Below are 8,082 nucleotides of genomic sequence, written 5' to 3'. Positions count from 1 at the left end.
TCAGCTGCTGGACTGCAGGGGGTGTGTCCCTGCCTTGTCCCTGCCTTCCTGCCCCTTCATGTTTTGTGTGCTGCCGCTGTGTGCCACACACCTAGTGGAGGGGAGTGTGGCTTGGTGGGGGTGGGGGGCCTGTCTCCGTACGGGGGCCCCCTACCGGTCGCATCCGTCCACAGCGGCAGTTGTCGTCGTTGTTGTTGTGGTGTTCGTCCCTCAGGTGGGCGGAGCCCGCGATCCGTCTCACCTGAGGGTCGTTTGTTCGTGGTCATGTCTCGTGGTAAGTGTTTCTCTGTGTGATGTTTGTGTGAAGAGTTCCGCCGTGCTTATGTGTTGTGTGTGTGGCACGGCGAGGACCAGGGCTGTCTTCCCTGGGAAAACTCTTCATGTTGTGTGGGTGTTTAAAGTGTGTACGTATGAACGGGACGTGTGGATCAGTGTGCGTGCTCGTTATGTTAAATGTTAAATGGTTTGTGTGTGACGCTGATACCGCTCGTCACTGTCGCCTCGCTCCCCGTGTTGTCTTGTGTTTCATGTGGGGAGCGACTGCGAACATGAGCGGCGCGTCACTATTTTGTATGTACGTAGAGCGCGCATTTGTGGGTCCCGTCTGTTCGTTATTTGTACCGTTTTTTTGTGTCTAGTCTTTGCGTGTGTGTTTTGTCCTAGCGTGTTTGTGATTTGTTATGTTAAATGTAATTCCACGCATGCTCCTCCCCTTAAATGTGTGTTGGGGGGGACCGGCTGTGGTCCCGTGCCACGGAGTGTGGCACGGAGGGTGTAGCTCCCGAGGGAGGCCCTGACCAGGAACGTGGGGGGTTCTCCTGAATTGGAGGAGACCCCTCCCCCATGGTAGGGGGATCAGGGTAAGTGCGCATGTGTGTTTTGTGTTGGTGTGTGTATGGGTGTGTGTGTATGTGTGTGTTTTTTATGTGCAGGTCTTCTCCCTGGCGGCGGATCGTGGTTTTCCTGGACCTTGTTGGGGTTTCTACCTGGCAGGAGCCCCCTTATGTTGTGGGGTGACCGGAGCCTGGTCTTAAAGAGCCTCTCCCTATAGGGCTGGGGCCCCCGGCTGTTTGGTGACCATGGGGCTCTGGTCTGAAGAGCTCCTGCTGAAGATGCAGATCCTCCCTCCTGCCCGGGGTGACCAGGAGGCCCTTGGGGCTGTACCCCAGCCCGCGATGGGGGTGCTTTGGGCCTCGGTCTCTGGCGCTCCATGGTTGGGTGGAGGAGTCCACCTCGTGATGGGAGGCCCCGGCTGGGGCTGACTCCCCAGGAGGCTGGGGTGACCCCTAGCAGAAGGCAGGGGTCAGCTCCGGGAGGAGGTAGGTCCAGGAGGGGACGTAGCCACACCCCAGGGAGGTAACCTGCACATACGTACACCACGGACGAATAAGGAGCCGTAGCTCCTCGTCCTCACACCTGTGGGGCTAAGCGGCCAAATGCCGGTTAGGGCGTGAGGGCCCTGTGACCGACTGGGGCGTGGTTTTGTGTTGTTGACGGCCCAGTCGGTCCAGGGTCCCGCCCAGGTAGGTGAGCTAATGTATGTTTTGTGTTCTGTGTTTCAGCTGCTGGACTGCAGGGGGTGTGTCCCTGCCTTGTCCCTGCCTTCCTGCCCCTTCATGTTTTGTGTGCTGCCGCTGTGTGCCACACACCTAGTGGAGGGGAGTGTGGCTTGGTGGGGGTGGGGGGCCTGTCTCCGTACGGGGGCCCCCTACCGGTCGCATCCGTCCACAGCGGCAGTTGTCGTCGTTGTTGTTGTGGTGTTCGTCCCTCAGGTGGGCGGAGCCCGCGATCCGTCTCACCTGAGGGTCGTTTGTTCGTGGTCATGTCTCGTGGTAAGTGTTTCTCTGTGTGATGTTTGTGTGAAGAGTTCCGCCGTGCTTATGTGTTGTGTGTGTGGCACGGCGAGGACCAGGGCTGTCTTCCCTGGGAAAACTCTTCATGTTGTGTGGGTGTTTAAAGTGTGTACGTATGAACGGGACGTGTGGATCAGTGTGCGTGCTCGTTATGTTAAATGTTAAATGGTTTGTGTGTGACGCTGATACCGCTCGTCACTGTCGCCTCGCTCCCCGTGTTGTCTTGTGTTTCATGTGGGGAGCGACTGCGAACATGAGCGGCGCGTCACTATTTTGTATGTACGTAGAGCGCGCATTTGTGGGTCCCGTCTGTTCGTTATTTGTACCGTTTTTTTTGTGTCTAGTCTTTGCGTGTGTGTTTTGTCCTAGCGTGTTTGTGATTTGTTATGTTAAATGTAATTCCACGCATGCTCCTCCCCTTAAATGTGTGTTGGGGGGGACCGGCTGTGGTCCCGTGCCACGGAGTGTGGCACGGAGGGTGTAGCTCCCGAGGGAGGCCCTGACCAGGAACGTGGGGGGTTCTCCTGAATTGGAGGAGACCCCTCCCCCATGGTAGGGGGATCAGGGTAAGTGCGCATGTGTGTTTTGTGTTGGTGTGTGTATGGGTGTGTGTGTATGTGTGTGTTTTTTATGTGCAGGTCTTCTCCCTGGCGGCGGATCGTGGTTTTCCTGGACCTTGTTGGGGTTTCTACCTGGCAGGAGCCCCCTTATGTTGTGGGGTGACCGGAGCCTGGTCTTAAAGAGCCTCTCCCTATAGGGCTGGGGCCCCCGGCGGTTTGGTGACCATGGGGCTCTGGTCTGAAGAGCTCCTGCTGAAGATGCAGATCCTCCCTCCTGCCCGGGGTGACCAGGAGGCCCTTGGGGCTGTACCCCAGCCCGCGATAGGGGTGCTTTGGGCCTCGGTCTCTGGCGCTCCATGGTTGGGTGGAGGAGTCCACCTCGTGATGGGAGGCCCCGGCTGGGGCTGACTCCCCAGGAGGCTGGGGTGACCCCTAGCAGAAGGCAGGGGTCAGCTCCGGGAGGAGGTAGGTCCAGGAGGGGACGTAGCCACACCCCAGGGAGGTAACCTGCACATACGTACACCACGGACGAATAAGGAGCCGTAGCTCCTCGTCCTCACACCTGTGGGGCTAAGCGGCCAAATGCCGGTTAGGGCGTGAGGGCCCTGTGACCGACTGGGGCGTGGTTTTGTGTTGTTGACGGCCCAGTCGGTCCAGGGTCCCGCCCAGGTAGGTGAGCTAATGTATGTTTTGTGTTCTGTGTTTCAGCTGCTGGACTGCAGGGGGTGTGTCCCTGCCTTGTCCCTGCCTTCCTGCCCCTTCATGTTTTGTGTGCTGCCGCTGTGTGCCACACACCTAGTGGAGGGGAGTGTGGCTTGGTGGGGGTGGGGGGCCTGTCTCCGTACGGGGGCCCCCTACCGGTCGCATCCGTCCACAGCGGCAGTTGTCGTCGTCGTTGTTGTGGTGTTCGTCCCTCAGGTGGGCGGAGCCCGCGATCCGTCTCACCTGAGGGTCGTTTGTTCGTGGTCATGTCTCGTGGTAAGTGTTTCTCTGTGTGATGTTTGTGTGAAGAGTTCCGCCGTGCTTATGTGTTGTGTGTGTGGCACGGCGAGGACCAGGGCTGTCTTCCCTGGGAAAACTCTTCATGTTGTGTGGGTGTTTAAAGTGTGTACGTATGAACGGAACGTGTGGATCAGTGTGCGTGCTCGTTATGTTAAATGTTAAATGGTTTGTGTGTGACGCTGATACCGCTCGTCACTGTCGCCTCGCTCCCCGTGTTGTCTTGTGTTTCATGTGGGGAGCGACTGCGAACATGAGCGGCGCGTCACTATTTTGTATGTACGTAGAGCGCGCATTTTTGGGTCCCGTCTGTTCGTTATTTGTACCGTTTTTTTGTGTCTAGTCTTTGCGTGTGTGTTTTGTCCTAGCGTGTTTGTGATTTGTTATGTTAAATGTAATTCCACGCATGCTCCTCCCCTTAAATGTGTGTTGGGGGGGACCGGCTGTGGTCCCGTGCCACGGAGTGTGGCACGGAGGGTGTAGCTCCCGAGGGAGGCCCTGACCAGGAACGTGGGGGGTTCTCCTGAATTGGAGGAGACCCCTCCCCCATGGTAGGGGGATCAGGGTAAGTGCGCATGTGTGTTTTGTGTTGGTGTGTGTATGGGTGTGTGTGTATGTGTGTGTTTTTTATGTGCAGGTCTTCTCCCTGGCGGCGGATCGTGGTTTTCCTGGACCTTGTTGGGGTTTCTACCTGGCAGGAGCCCCCTTATGTTGTGGGGTGACCGGAGCCTGGTCTTAAAGAGCCTCTCCCTATAGGGCTGGGGCCCCCGGCTGTTTGGTGACCATGGGGCTCTGGTCTGAAGAGCTCCTGCTGAAGATGCAGATCCTCCCTCCTGCCCGGGGTGACCAGGAGGCCCTTGGGGCTGTACCCCAGCCCGCGATGGGGGTGCTTTGGGCCTCGGTCTCTGGCGCTCCATGGTTGGGTGGAGGAGTCCACCTCGTGATGGGAGGCCCCGGCTGGGGCTGACTCCCCAGGAGGCTGGGGTGACCCCTAGCAGAAGGCAGGGGTCAGCTCCGGGAGGAGGTAGGTCCAGGAGGGGACGTAGCCACACCCCAGGGAGGTAACCTGCACATACGTACACCACGGACGAATAAGGAGCCGTAGCTCCTCGTCCTCACACCTGTGGGGCTAAGCGGCCAAATGCCGGTTAGGGCGTGAGGGCCCTGTGACCGACTGGGGCGTGGTTTTGTGTTGTTGACGGCCCAGTCGGTCCAGGGTCCCGCCCAGGTAGGAGAGCAAATGTATGTTTTGTGTTCTGTGTTTCAGCTGCTGGACTGCAGGGGGTGTGTCCCTGCCTTGTCCCTGCCTTCCTGCCCCTTCATGTTTTGTGTGCTGCCGCTGTGTGCCACACACCTAGTGGAGGGGAGTGTGGCTTGGTGGGGGTGGGGGGCCTGTCTCCGTACGGGGGCCCCCTACCGGTCGCATCCGTCCACAGCGGCAGTTGTCGTCGTTGTTGTTGTGGTGTTCGTCCCTCAGGTGGGCGGAGCCCGCGATCCGTCTCACCTGAGGGTCGTTTGTTCGTGGTCATGTCTCGTGGTAAGTGTTTCTCTGTGTGATGTTTGTGTGAAGAGTTCCGCCGTGCTTATGTGTTGTGTGTGTGGCACGGCGAGGACCAGGGCTGTCTTCCCTGGGAAAACTCTTCATGTTGTGTGGGTGTTTAAAGTGTGTACGTATGAACGGGACGTGTGGATCAGTGTGCGTGCTCGTTATGTTAAATGTTAAATGGTTTGTGTGTGACGCTGATACCGCTCGTCACTGTCGCCTCGCTCCCCGTGTTGTCTTGTGTTTCATGTGGGGAGCGACTGCGAACATGAGCGGCGCGTCACTATTTTGTATGTACGTAAAGCGCGCATTTGTGGGTCCCATCTGTTCGTTATTTGTATTTGTTCGTTATTTTTTTGTGTCTAGTCTTTCCGTGTGTGTTTTGTCCTAGCGTGTTTGTGATTTGTTATGTTAAATGTAATTTCACGCATGCTCCTCCCCTTAAATGTGTGTTGGGGGGGACCGGCTGTGGTCCATGGCACGGGACCACAGCCTGTCCCCCCCAACACACAGGGCGTAGCTCCCGAGGGAGGCCCTGACCAGGAACGTGGGGGGTTCTCCTGAATTGGAGGAGACCCCTCCCCCATGGTAGGGGGATCAGGGTAAGTGTGCGTGTGTGTTTTGTGTTGGTGTGTGTATGGGTGTGTGTGTGTATGTGTGTGCAGTGGCGGACTTAGCAATTTGGGGGCTCAAGGTGAATTTAGCTAGGGGGCCAATCAACATTAATATGCGAGAAATAAGTTAGCTAGTCAGGGGGGCCCTACAGTGGGCTGCAGTGGGAGGGGCCCAAGGCAATTGCCTACCAATGCCTCTATGCAAAGACCGCCTCTGTGTGTGTGTATGTGTGTGTGTGTGTGCGCGTTTGTGCACAGGGTGTGTGTGAGGCGTCTAGTGCAGTAGTGTAAAAGTTCTTGTAGTTAGTGCATGTCTCTTTCTGCTCGCAACTTTCTCCTTTCAGCTACTGCCGCTGGCTAGCCCCCTCACCGGGGGTAAAACGAGGAGCTGAGTGCGTAAGTCTCCTCTGCCAGTACACAGCCTGTCCACGCCAAGACTCCTGCAGTGCCTCCTCGCGGCCACACACGTAAACTGGGTCCTCGTGGTCCCAGGCTAAACTGCAGGGGATCTCGGAGCAGCAGTGGGCCCCAGAGATGCGGTGTGTAGGCCCACCACAGGGTGGACACGTCCTAGCACCCATCAACCACTGCCCCAACTATGGGCAAATAGCCCCACTGCCTTGTGGGTAGCCTTTTTTCAGGCAAGGGCTAAGGGAGCACACCCTGACAGAAAAGTAAGGCGCTGGTGGCGCGCAATAGGCGGACCTGAACAGAAACAGGACCCGGCAGCCTCCTGCAGATAGCGCACCCCCTACAGCACTTAAAAATCTCCTGGCGCAGGTATCCACCTCTGACCAATGGTGATATTACCGATCCACATCTGGTTGAAGTCTGACAGCGATGGGGTGTCTGGCGACGGGGGCAGGTTTGAATTGGCTGGGAGCTCCTAGTCAGAGCCCTACATGTCAGCGTCATAGGGTATTGGTCGCTCACAGCTGGGGCTGAGTGGCAGCTGTTCTCGGCAGACCCCTGTGTGACTGAGCAGCCCTATTTAGGGACCGCACTGCTCACCTCAGTTTTGAGGAGGGACCTTGAAAAGGTGGTCTAAAAAACGCCCGCGTAACTTGTACCTGGACAGGCTACCTCACCTGCCGGGTTATTCCATATCTGCGGTCGAAAAAGGAAAAATCGACGAAATATTGTAGAAGTGTTTTTCTTTGAATTTCCTCATAGCTACAATTGATAACAAAAAAGAGAAAATAAATAAAACAAGGAGAGGGTCAAGGGGGAAAGGTGGAAAGATCAACTACAAGAAGAGAGATCCAGTCTGTTAGGAGAATAAAGGTAAGAGTAAAAATGAAATAACTGTTCCAGGGAAAGCACCTGATTGTCTGGACAACAAGGAGGTAAACCTCACACAAAGATAAACATACACATACAAAATTTCTTCACTCTGGTATGTGGATGCTGGCCTCTAACCCAGCAAAAGACATTCATCCCATGTTGATAACACATTTGCTAATTTGCTGTCATCTACCTGTTCAATAGCTATTAATATCAACAACATTCAAACTTACAGTTCAGCTGAAAAACATTCACCTGTTATTACCATGTAATATTTAATTAGAGTTTATTGATAAATTCTTTTTTTTGCAGAAGCATCTTTGAAGAGTTCTGAGGTTGTGGCTTTTGAGGACATCGAACAGGCAAATATAAGCACTATGCAACCACCCAGTGAGTCAAGCACATATACATCACATCCCATAATACTGGGATGATACTGGTATTATGTTTTACCATAATATTCGCTCCAGGGGGATAAAAGGTCCAGGAGTGTAGAGTCTTTTTCTTCTTTGAATTTCCTCATAGCTACAACTGAGAAAAGAAAAACAAGGAGAGGGTCAAGGGGGAAAGGTCGGAAAATCAACTACAGGAAGAGAGATCCAGCCTGTGAGGAGAATAAAGGTAAGAGTAAGAATGAAATAACTGCTCCTGGATAATCACCTGATTGTCTGGGTGATAGTGAGGCAAACCTCACACAAAGATAAACACATACACACAAACTCTCTGCTGAATGAGTTGAACAGGTGATAAAGAGATTAATTTGAATTTGGTGTGTGTGTATAACTTTGACTCAGTCCCTATCATGACTCCACTCTATGGTAGGTGCAGGACGGCCACTTGCCCAACACTAGAGCTCCTCCTCCAGCTCTGCTACTGCTGTGATCTCCTGCACAACTGACACACCGCAGATTCCTGGACAAACTACACACGCACATAAACACAAAAATACACACATGGTGCAAATAAACTACAGCATTATGAAAATGAATTCACTTGTGACAATTCTTCTTAATAACATGAGATTCAGTGTCAGTGACTGTTTGAAGTCCAGTATTCTGCGATATATTGTTAACTAAACACAAAAAATATATTGATTACTTAAATAGCAATATTAAATGAGACCTAACTGTTCACTGTTCACTTTAGGTGATTAAACTATAAACAGGTGTGCTTGACAAGTGGTGTTTGTGGTTTCATTCATGAATGAATGAAATGAAAATTTAAATTGG

General features: G+C 54.0%; 1 long non-coding RNA gene across 1 annotated transcript; it reads left to right on the top strand.

Moving 5' to 3' along the window:
- The first annotated feature begins 7 nt into the window (after window positions 1–7).
- Window positions 8–7,841, top strand: LOC143481299 (uncharacterized). The gene is made up of 3 exons (XR_013121998.1): window positions 8–7,243; window positions 7,379–7,474; window positions 7,676–7,841. It is a non-coding gene; the product is annotated as an uncharacterized LOC143481299 (long non-coding RNA).
- The last annotated feature ends 241 nt before the right edge of the window (window positions 7,842–8,082 follow it).

The sequence above is a fragment of the Brachyhypopomus gauderio genome, chromosome 17 (assembly GCF_052324685.1).
Source record: "Brachyhypopomus gauderio isolate BG-103 chromosome 17, BGAUD_0.2, whole genome shotgun sequence".
In the NCBI taxonomy this organism is placed as follows: Eukaryota; Metazoa; Chordata; class Actinopteri; order Gymnotiformes; family Hypopomidae; genus Brachyhypopomus; species Brachyhypopomus gauderio.
The sequence above is the reverse complement of the archived record's forward strand: the minus strand, read 5'-3'. Positions and strand labels throughout refer to the sequence as shown.